The sequence below is a fragment of the Globicephala melas genome, chromosome 9 (genome assembly GCF_963455315.2).
Source record: "Globicephala melas chromosome 9, mGloMel1.2, whole genome shotgun sequence".
Classification (NCBI taxonomy): domain Eukaryota; kingdom Metazoa; phylum Chordata; class Mammalia; order Artiodactyla; family Delphinidae; genus Globicephala; species Globicephala melas.
Genome location: NC_083322.1, coordinates 77,814,540 through 77,824,982, shown reverse-complemented (window position 1 = coordinate 77,824,982; position 10,443 = coordinate 77,814,540).

Below are 10,443 nucleotides of genomic sequence, written 5' to 3'. Positions count from 1 at the left end.
AGCCTCTACTGAACAGGCAATGATCTACATGCACCTAACCTGTCTCCTCCCCTGGGTTATAATTGGCTGAACCCACATTCACTCCTGGCACTGGACCAATCAGATGCTCTCTCATGAGAATTTTGGGTTAGAAATTATAGTCAGTGTCTGATGTAGAATAAAAGAAAAAATTGTTTGGTCATTCAGTAGATGTAGAAAAAATTTACTTGACAATGTTCAATTCTCCATTCCTGACAGAAACTTTCAGTAAACCAGGAATTTAAGGGAACTTTATCACTCTGATAAAAAGGTATCAACAAAAAACTTAAAGATCACACTTAGTGGTAAAACGTTGAAAGCAATAAGATAAGAACAAGGCAAGGATGAATACTGTCTTTTACTTGTAGTCTCTTTTGTAGGGTATCTTAAGTAGGGAAATATGGGGGGGGTGTCACGGGGAATGAAAAGAACAAAATGGGTTGAAAAAGACTAAAATTTATACCAGGGTTACAGAGGGGCTTATGTTATAGTCGAGTGTTCTATTTCTTAAATTGGTAAGTACATGAGGTTGCTTTTCTTATTACAGTTTAACATGTAGATGTAACTTTATAAACTCTTGTTCAAATCAATGCATACTTTTGAGATAAAGTTTAATCCAGGAAAAACAACATAACAGTATTTAATTTGGGTAAAGATAAGGAAATAACCTTAGGTTATTTAAACCAATTACTTTTTTAGGCAGGTGATAATTGAGTCTCATTAAAATGACCACATGTGAAACTGCAACACCATACAGAATGTGAGGTTTCACTCCTCCTTAAAATAGCTGCAAGAGCCCACACTCCCTTCTATTTAGTGAATCCCCAAATAAAAGATTTAATTCCAAATTTCTGTACTTTATGTCCCCTTCTACTCCACAGTTTCAGAGGAGGCAATTGCGAAAAGTCTTGGAGAGTTGCAAATATAAAGGGAATACTGTTGAAGGGACTGGCGCCCCCACCACTGTATCATTTAACTGTATACAAATGATTTAGCAGTAATACCACCAGGCTTCTCAGAGTTCACAGTCTCCATTCTCATGTCTGAAAATAGATCATAGCTCTGCTAACGGTTCATGCCATTTTTCTAAATAGGCCAGCAGAGCCTTTAATATCCAGTGTTTAAAAGGCATTACCACAAATGCTGTTCCTACATACACTTAGGTAAAATGGTGTGATTTGTGGGACACAAAGGAAATCCCCCCAAACAACATAATCACTTAAAAATAAACGTGGATTGCTCACTGGTCTTACAAGATGCTTAAAAACATCATCGTCCTATTTAATTTCAAGGAAAATAAATCTAGAGAAATTCAAATTTAAGGAGAGATGGAGAGGAGGAAGCAGAGACAAAGGGAGAGTTAGAGGGAGAAAGAGAGAGAGAAAATGGGAGCGAGAGAAAGAAGAGTGAAAGTGAAAAGGACAGAAAGCTAAAGAGACAGAGGGGAAAAAAAGAGAAAGACAGAGAGAGAGATTCAGAGACCAAGAGAGTTAGAGAAAGAGGAGGAGGGAGGAAGACCAAGAAAGTGCAATAGGACACTGGAAAAAGAGAATGATATGCAGCAGATAAAGGAAAAACTCCCCTCTCCTCACTCCCCTCTCTCTCTCACACACACACACAATGTATGTATCAAATGATTAATTCAGATTCACATAATCACTGACATATGAATGATGATCCAGAACTGAGTAATATGCTCGAATTTATAGCAGTTTTCTGGGGGTGGCTGCACAAGGGGAAGGATCTGCATGGTGAGAGTAAGAGGAGTAGGAAGAAGGACTGAGTTGACTGGACAAGGTAACAGGAATGGAGGATGATGAATAGTGAAATTTATGTTGGAACACATAGGTCAAGCGTCCTACTTTTTCTAGTGACTGCCAATTCAGATAAGTGTTTGTCTACTACAAGCCCCTCCAGTTGTACATAGGAGAAAAGAAGACAATAAATATTTAGCAGTCGGGGAAGGGAATCTGTCTCTTAACCTCCACTTTCTATGAAGCTGCCTCTGGGCCCCTGCTGACCCTTCCTGGATAGCTCAGTTACCATCACCCTTCTCCACATTGGAAAGCATCAAGACTCTGTTTATGGTTCTGCCATGAAACTGAGCCCCTGCACTGACATGATTAACATGCAGCACAGTAGAAATTACTGGAACCATGCTCTGAAGTCATGCCAAACACATGCTCTGTAGACATGATAACCTTCAATAAAAATCACAAATAAGTGTTTTCATTTTCAAGTGAGAGGATTAACTGCAGGATTACCACCCAGAGAGCTCCATTCACGTAGCTGGGGCATGATTAATTTTGAATTATGAAAATAGAACTCCTTTCAATCATGTCTGAAATTCCATTCAACCTGGTATGAAAGCAACTATAATACACAGAAATACTGCGAAGGGTGCAAATTAAACCCACACAAAGAGGGATTTGGGCCAGATTTCTGGAAGGATATTCAACCTTAGCTCATGTCAGTGTTGTGCAAACATAAATTAAAAAAGAGAAAGTGCCAGTATCCTGACGGAGTAACAGCATGAATCTAGCCTCAGGCCTCAAGTCTGAATTATCCATTAATAATATTTCCAGTCTTATTCAAACCGGGCATGATCCTTGGAGCAATTCGGAAGAGCCTAATGCATGGTGAGCATTACTAGCCCACATAAGTGAGGGAATATCAATCTCTCGTGGTAGAAAGGAACAGAGGTAATTTACCAAATGATACCCTACTGACCTGAAAACACTGATTTACCTCATATGGAAGTTTCATTTTAGAGGAGATTTTGTTTACCAGGCCTCACTGTAAGACCGACATATTATATGCTGATTAAGAGTGTATGGGACTATTCTTCTTCCCTATGGTCCTTTTTTGAAGTAGGAAGGTTCATATTTAGTTGCAGATTACAAGGTGCTGAGTTAATGTTCTAGAACTGGAAATCAGAGGTATGCTGAAGCATATTGGGCTGTGTTTTCATCTGCACTGAATCAGAATGATACCTATTACCGAATTATTAAAATGCAGACTGTTTAAAACCCTGAATCACAAAGGAAATTCTTTTCTCCTTGACATAGTCAGCATATGTTATTATTTCAAATTCTGAGTTTCTCTGTGTTGTATATCTTATAGAAAATAAATGCAATTAAATGTGATATATTAAGGGCTTCCCAGTCTGTAGTTTAGGATCAAGTTACTAAAAATTAGACTGTTTCTTTTACTAAAGGAAAAGAGAAAGATCTTGGATAAGGATTTCAAATGAAGCATTAATGTTCCTGGATCTGTAGAAAGTAAGGTTATCAGCTTGTAGTGCATTGTGTCACTATAATTTCTGTTTAGAAGAATCATTTTCAGGATAATGTTGAGACTTCTCAAAATTTCCACCATCAGAAAAAACAAATTGCTCGTCAAGCCCACAAAGTAGAAAACTCAATTGCCTTGGAGGAGTAAGAGGGAGAAATAATTATTGAAACACAATTCCAAACGCTCTGAGAACTGCATATCATATTTTGTCCTGCGGGTCTCTGAAGGACTCAACTGACAGTAACACTGTTGCTGGCCCCTGTGATACTCCCATGGCGCCGTTTAGAGCTTTCTCATCATTAAATAACAGAAATTTTGTGGAATTGATAAATATAGTCTTCAACATTAACTAAATAATCCTCCCAATAGTCTGGTAAAGCAGATGGAGAGAATAAAACAGAGAAGTTGTTAAGGGGCTTAACTCAGCCCATAGAGACAAGCCTGTGATTTAGTTAGGACTGGACCTCCCTGGTTTAACTTCATGACACCTTCTCTTCCATTCTTTACTTATAAATAGGAACCAAGTCTCCAAACCACAGCTACCCCAGCCCCCAATCCCTCATGCCTGTCTTTAATTCTTTCCATTTAATCAAGAACAGGACATAGTCCTGCTGCAAAGGGAATTACAACTTTTTCATGTATACATTTCTTATGTATACATTTAAGAGCATTAAAATCGCTTTTAATAAGACTTTTTTTTCAACTGGATGAATATTTTTTATGTTTTCCTTTTTTTTAAAGGAGCAAATCAGTTTGAAGCACATTGTTTCTATCAACCTCTAAATTATTTCTATTCCTTGTCCTTTGACATAATCAACTCCTCTTTAATTAAGTGGAATAAGCTGATTATTGCATTTCTTCCTGGTGACAAGCACTTTTTTGGCCACTTGAGGGGCATAAATAAGTACGATATGGCTGCCATCTTGAAGGAAACTGGGATGGGGAAGGAAATTGATGACTAAACAAATAATACTGGTCATAACAATGACAATAATTCCTGGGAGTTTATTACATTCCAGAGCCTTTGCTGAGCGTGCCTTACTTCATTTGATCCTTTCATGTAAGAACTATTTCTATTCTCATTTTTCACAGACTATGCAACTGAAGCTTGCCAGGTTAATGCCTTTACACATTGAACCTTTGTGAAAAACAAATACCCCATTCTCCCATTCAGAGAGTATCAAGCAGTGTTTTAATATTTCAGCTTTTCATATAACTTTTCCATACAGAGCTTGTCTGACAGTTTTAGTTCTCAATATAATTAATACTTTTCATTCTGGTTTATATTTTTATGATTTTTCTTGGCTTGAATTCTATCCCCAAGTCTAATCAATTCTGGGTCAGTGACAAATAGCATTTCAGAAACTGCAAAGTTGAAAACTATTTTGACAATTATTTTTAGGTCGTACTACCATGTCACTTTTTGTGGTTAGTGGGTTTTCTCTCAAATACCAGCTAATCTTTGGAAACTTTCCTGAGTTTCAGAGAGATGTGAATACTACTTTTCTACTGCCCTTTTAAAATATCCCTATATTGCTATATTTATTTTTATACCATATTCACATGATATCCTTCACTTTCAAGTGATAAATATCTTAAGATGGAAACTAAATGTGCTAGCTAAATTTGGATTCTTCAGGGTCCAAATTCAGTGTCTGATATATAGTAAGTCTCAGTGTCCGTTGAGTTGAATTTTACTTTCTTGAGAAGAGGGCTTTATCTATAAGGTCTTTAACCTTTCTTTGTATTACCTATTCAATATCTCTCTTTACCTCTCTTTTATTTGTTTCTTATGGTTTCAGAGATGTAGAGGTCTCCCCTCCTTTTCAAATGTGGTCCCACCAGTTTTACACTGTGGTTATTATTGATCTGTTTTTCCCCATGACCAGTAGTCACTCAGTATCTACTTCTCCCTATCAGAAGCTCTCATGGCTATCTCTTCCTTCCCGTTTGACTATAAGTTTTATTTGATCTGTCAAAATCCCTTCCAAAGAGTACAGTGTGGAAAAAAAGAGTAACTTAATAGTGGAGAAATACTACCTGAACCACATGATCAAGGTCAACATCAACGGCGATAAATCATGTTGATAGTATGTGTGTTTGATTCAATGTGTACTTTATCTCTGTGGTTTTCCTCCCAAGAACGCATATCCCATGGGAAAAACATCAACCAAATTCCAATAGGGGGCGTGTGAGAAAAATACCTGACTAGTACTGTCAACACTGTCAAAGTCATTGTTTTAATTTCTTAATGAACTGGCAACACTGTGCCCCCACCACCAGGGGTTCTAGGAGAGATTCAGTCCCTTGACTCTTCCAGCTTCTGCATTCCTGTGCTTGTGGTTGAATCACTCTAATCTCTGCTTCTGTGATCACATTGCTTCTTCCTCTTCTCTCTCTCTGTCTCTCCTTTGTTTGCCTCATATAAGGACACTCATAATTGGATTGAAGGTCCACTCAGATAATTCAGGAAGATCTCATCTGGAGACCTTTAACTTAATTATATACAAAAGCTTGCTTTTCCAGATAAAGTCACATTCACAGTTTTCAGGGATTAAAACATGGAAATATCTTTTTGAGGGCCACCATTCAACCCACTACAGTCATTTTAATGACAAAGAATGTCTGAAAAACAGTGACAGCCAAGTAGAGCCTAAGCAGACATGATGACTAAATGTAATATGGTATCCTGAATGGGATCCTGGAATAGACAAAGGACACTAGGCAATAACTAAGGAAATCTGAATAAAGAACAACTTTAGTTAATAATAATATATCGGTATTGGTTTATCCATTGTAACAGATGAACCATACTAATGCAAGATGTTAATAATAGTGGAAATTGGCTGTGGGGCATATGGGATCTAAAACTGTTCTACAGCTCAAAGTCTATTTTAAAACAACTCTATGTTTAATCCTTTATAACTCTATGTACAATCCTTTTCTGTCAGGTAGAAATATAATGCAAACCACATATGTGATTTTAAGTTTTCTAGAAATCACATTTCAAAAAGTAAAAAGAAATAGGTGAAATTAATATTAATAATACATTTCACTTTATGTAGCCTGATATATCCAAAATAATATCATTTCAATAAGTGATTGATATAAAAATTATTAGCAACATGTATCACAGTCTTTTCTTGGTAGTGTGTTATGTGTAATTCTAGAAATGGCACAGGTCCTGACAGAACTACAATCCAATAACAACACTGCAAGTAATCAAAGAGTGAAACATCATCCTAACAAAACAAAGTTGTGTTTAACAAAAAGAAAAAAAAAATTTTTTTTTACATTGCTTCAGCTTTTAAGTTCAAATTAATTAGATTACATAAAATTCAAAATTCAGTTTCTCAGGCATGGTAGCCACATTTCAAGGGCTCAACCTCACTGAACTGCATAGCTCCAAATGTTTTCCTTGTTGCTGGTTTCCATTATCTACCATATAACCAGCTATCCCCTCCCCCCAAATTAGTGCCTTAAAATAACAATAATTTATTATATCTCATAATGCTTTGAGTTGACCTTGTAATCATTTTCTGGTCTTGCTTTATGTCTCTCGTGCTGATGGTGTTAGAGAACCACTGGGGCTGGAACTTCCAGAATGACCTTATCACAGGTCTGGCTCCTTGGCTGGGAGAGCTGGAAGGCTGGGCTGACCTGGGCCTCTCTCTCCTGCCCAGGGCCTCTCCCTTGACACATGCCCTCTCCTTGTGTTCTCTCCAGCTGGGTGGTCAGACTTAATGCATCTGTGGTTCAGGGCTCCCCAAAGCTCAAAAGTAGAAACCTCCAGGGCTTCTTAAGGATTAGATCTAAGGCTCAGCACAGCGTCACTTCTGTGCTGTTTAAATATTGTTGTTTAAAGATTGCTCTTGTTTAAAGTGAGTCATGGAGCCAGCGGATCCAAGATGGAAGGGAAAGACACAGGGGCATAAATACCACGAGACATGGAGATTAGTGTTGTTGAGTGTTGGTTCAGTTTTCAACAAGTATTTATTTCATGAGGATTGTCACTGTTAATTCTCATAATTGTGTACTGTTACTTCAAAGTAACAGAGATACAAAAGTTAGGAAACATGCTGAAGCAAGGGTGCCTCACTAAGTGGGGAACCTACGATTCAAACCCAGGCAGTTCTGATTCCTGAGCCCCTGTCCTTTTTGTTAATTTTTTCCATGTTAAATTTTTGATGTAAACGACTTCTAAGGGCAAAAATTAAAAGAGAAGGAAACAGTCCTACTAAGCAATATTTTAAATCCCTGATGTTATGCTTGTTATGCTTAAAGGAGTTCTCATTTATTGAAACTTACAGTGAGCATTAATTACATCTGCCGTGAAAAGATCTGACACTTTCTCTTTCTCTCTCCTCTGTCTCATACTTTCTCTCATTCTCTCTTTATGGATAAATGTGATGGTTGTGTGGAAATTTCTGCCAGCTTTATACAACCTATTCACTTAAAAGTTTCAGTAAAATGCATTTTTATCTAATCACCCAGGGCTCTTTCTGCTGACCTTAACTGTTTCTTATCCTTTGTAACCCCTGAAGACTCATCAGTGACATTAGTAGTTCCGTGTAATATAATATGTTTGCATTCCATATTTTTCTTAGGCAAAGAAATCAACTCTGATAAAGTAATGACCTCAACATAATTGTCATTAACAAAAAGGTTACAGTGTTCTCACCAGAATAATAGAGCCAGGAATCATTCTCTTTTGTGATTCTATATCTTACTTTGCTCTGAGCTCTTTAAACATAACAAATAATCGTGCCTTATTAAGCACCTGCTCAATGAAGTTGGGAAATCAGACTATGGCGACATTAAATCCTGACCTTTGACTTCTTCTGTCAGATGTCAGAATGATTATTTCTACTAGATCTTGGTTTGACATTAGGGAGCAATTGGCTAATCCTCAGATTCTCCAAACTTGCTCTCTGGTCTCTTGCTAATGCTCATCTTGTTCTGAGTCTTAGATTTATTATGATTTATTCACCATGTGGGGTAACAGTATCTCCTTTTATCTTAAAGGGAACAGCATCTATATGGTTTTAAGCCCTAATTCTCAAGGGAACTCGGGGGAACAGTTTAAAAACGTAGAAATGGGCTTTTACCTCTTTCCTTTGTCTTCTTTCCTAATATAGAATTTGGACAAGTGGATAAGGGAAGAGACGTGTAAGAGGAAAGCACTCTGGGTCTAATTAGTCGGCACATCTCCCATGAGGGGTGAATATTAGAGTAACATCATACCCAGAAAAAGAACTACGGATTTGATAGCTTTTCCAAACAATGGCCTAACATATTTGTTTTGAAATGTAATCACTGGCCTTTAGTATTTTAAAAGCGTAGTTGGAGTTTGGCATTGCTGTTAAATTACAAATATGATAAAGTCCAGAATTGTGAACAGTGTCAGCCCAGATTATATACAGAATGAAGTGTGAGAAAAAGTATGGGAAAATTTTCGGTAGACTAGGTAGGAGAGAGAAACCTTGGGGAAAGGAGATGTGCTCAAGCAGAAAATTTAAGAAAAGTGAAACTCAACTTATCATCTATTACGTGTCAAACACTGTGCTGGGCATATCATAAATGAACAGGAGAACTGAACAATAGCAGTAGCATCCCATGAAAAGGAGCTAGAACAGAAAGGAGAGAGCAGCATTGAAATAATGAATTTATATCTAGGATTTGCTGAAAACATCTGAACATAACTCTTATTTCAGAAAATCCCTAAATAGGGCACAGTAGAGCTCTACATCCAACTATAAAAATCGAAGTGGGGACAAACAGCCCTTCTCCTACTTCAAGGCAATTTCCTAAGCTTTATCAATCCGAATGTGCTTACAATTCACTCACTCCCTTTTTACTGAAGTTACCCACAGTGTTTCTCTTCTTTGCTGCCGTGAGCTGACGCTGGTTTGCCAGTAACAGTTTTAGAAATTTTGTGGGTTGTTGATCCATGTGTCTTAATACAATCCTTTTAAGTATTCAGAGTGAAGGCTGCTAAATAAAGAGCCCAGGTTCAGTACCTCACAAGAGTCCTTAAGAGGAGGGAGAAAAAGATAAAAGACAAGAGTTGTATGGTAGTAGGAGAGACAATAAAATTGGAAGGACATTGCACACGATACGGTAAGGTAGAGAAATGTAGGAAGCTTGCAGAGTCCTTAGCGTTTTGTTCACACGTTCTCCAGAACTAAGCACACCTTGATAAATACTGGCTGACTGGGTAAGTGAACTGTTCAAGGCCATTGCTTCCACCTCTTTTTCGTGTCGCAGCAGGCTTAGAAAATGTATGGTAAACAGGGGTAAACGGGAGTGTTTTCTTGCAGCTGGAGAGGATTGACTTCCAGGGTTCCTGCCTACTCCAGGTCTTATGGGATGCCCAGAGGATGAGCAGTTGAGTTTCTGAGCACCTGCATGTGTTGTGGTCCAATGCATGAGAAGTAGTAACCTAGACTATGACATATACTTTTCTCCACGTCTGTTATTAGCATACTCTAACCTTTGTGTGTATTCTGGACAGATGGTGCTTTTGGGGGGTAAAAATGCTTCCCTTCCTTTAGGTGGATTCAGCTTCATAAAACCTACTGCTTGGCACAAGTTACATGGGCTGGATTCAACCCCTGCTCACTCATCCACTGTGTGTTTTATATCATTATGTGCACTCAGCATTCTACTGTCCTCTTTCACTCAGCTAATTTCATGCAATCTCTAATCTAGTGGTCACCGACCACCTTATACTTTTAAATTTATCAGTTCTGTTTCTTGCCTTCGTGAAATCTTCCTTTCGCTCAGATTTCTCTTAACCTATCCACTCAGGTTTCACAGTTCTATATTCTCCTGAATCTACTTGAAAGGGAGAAGAAAACAGAAATCTAAAATTTTCTCTCCCCACTATCTTTTGTGTTGTCGTCTTTGTTTTGATTTGTTTTTTGCCAGACTAATTTATCCTGAATCACAGCCTCTGATGATTCGAGCTGAGGTCGAGGCCCACCAGCCATGACTTCGAAAAACACACTTGTTGGTTTATATGCCTTGCTCTCCACATGTGGGTTTTCTGGAGAAGTTTTTGAGGGGTGTTTATTGAAGTATTTGGGTTTGGACTATGTGATTCCACAAAGGGATGGAGAAAATGAAGGT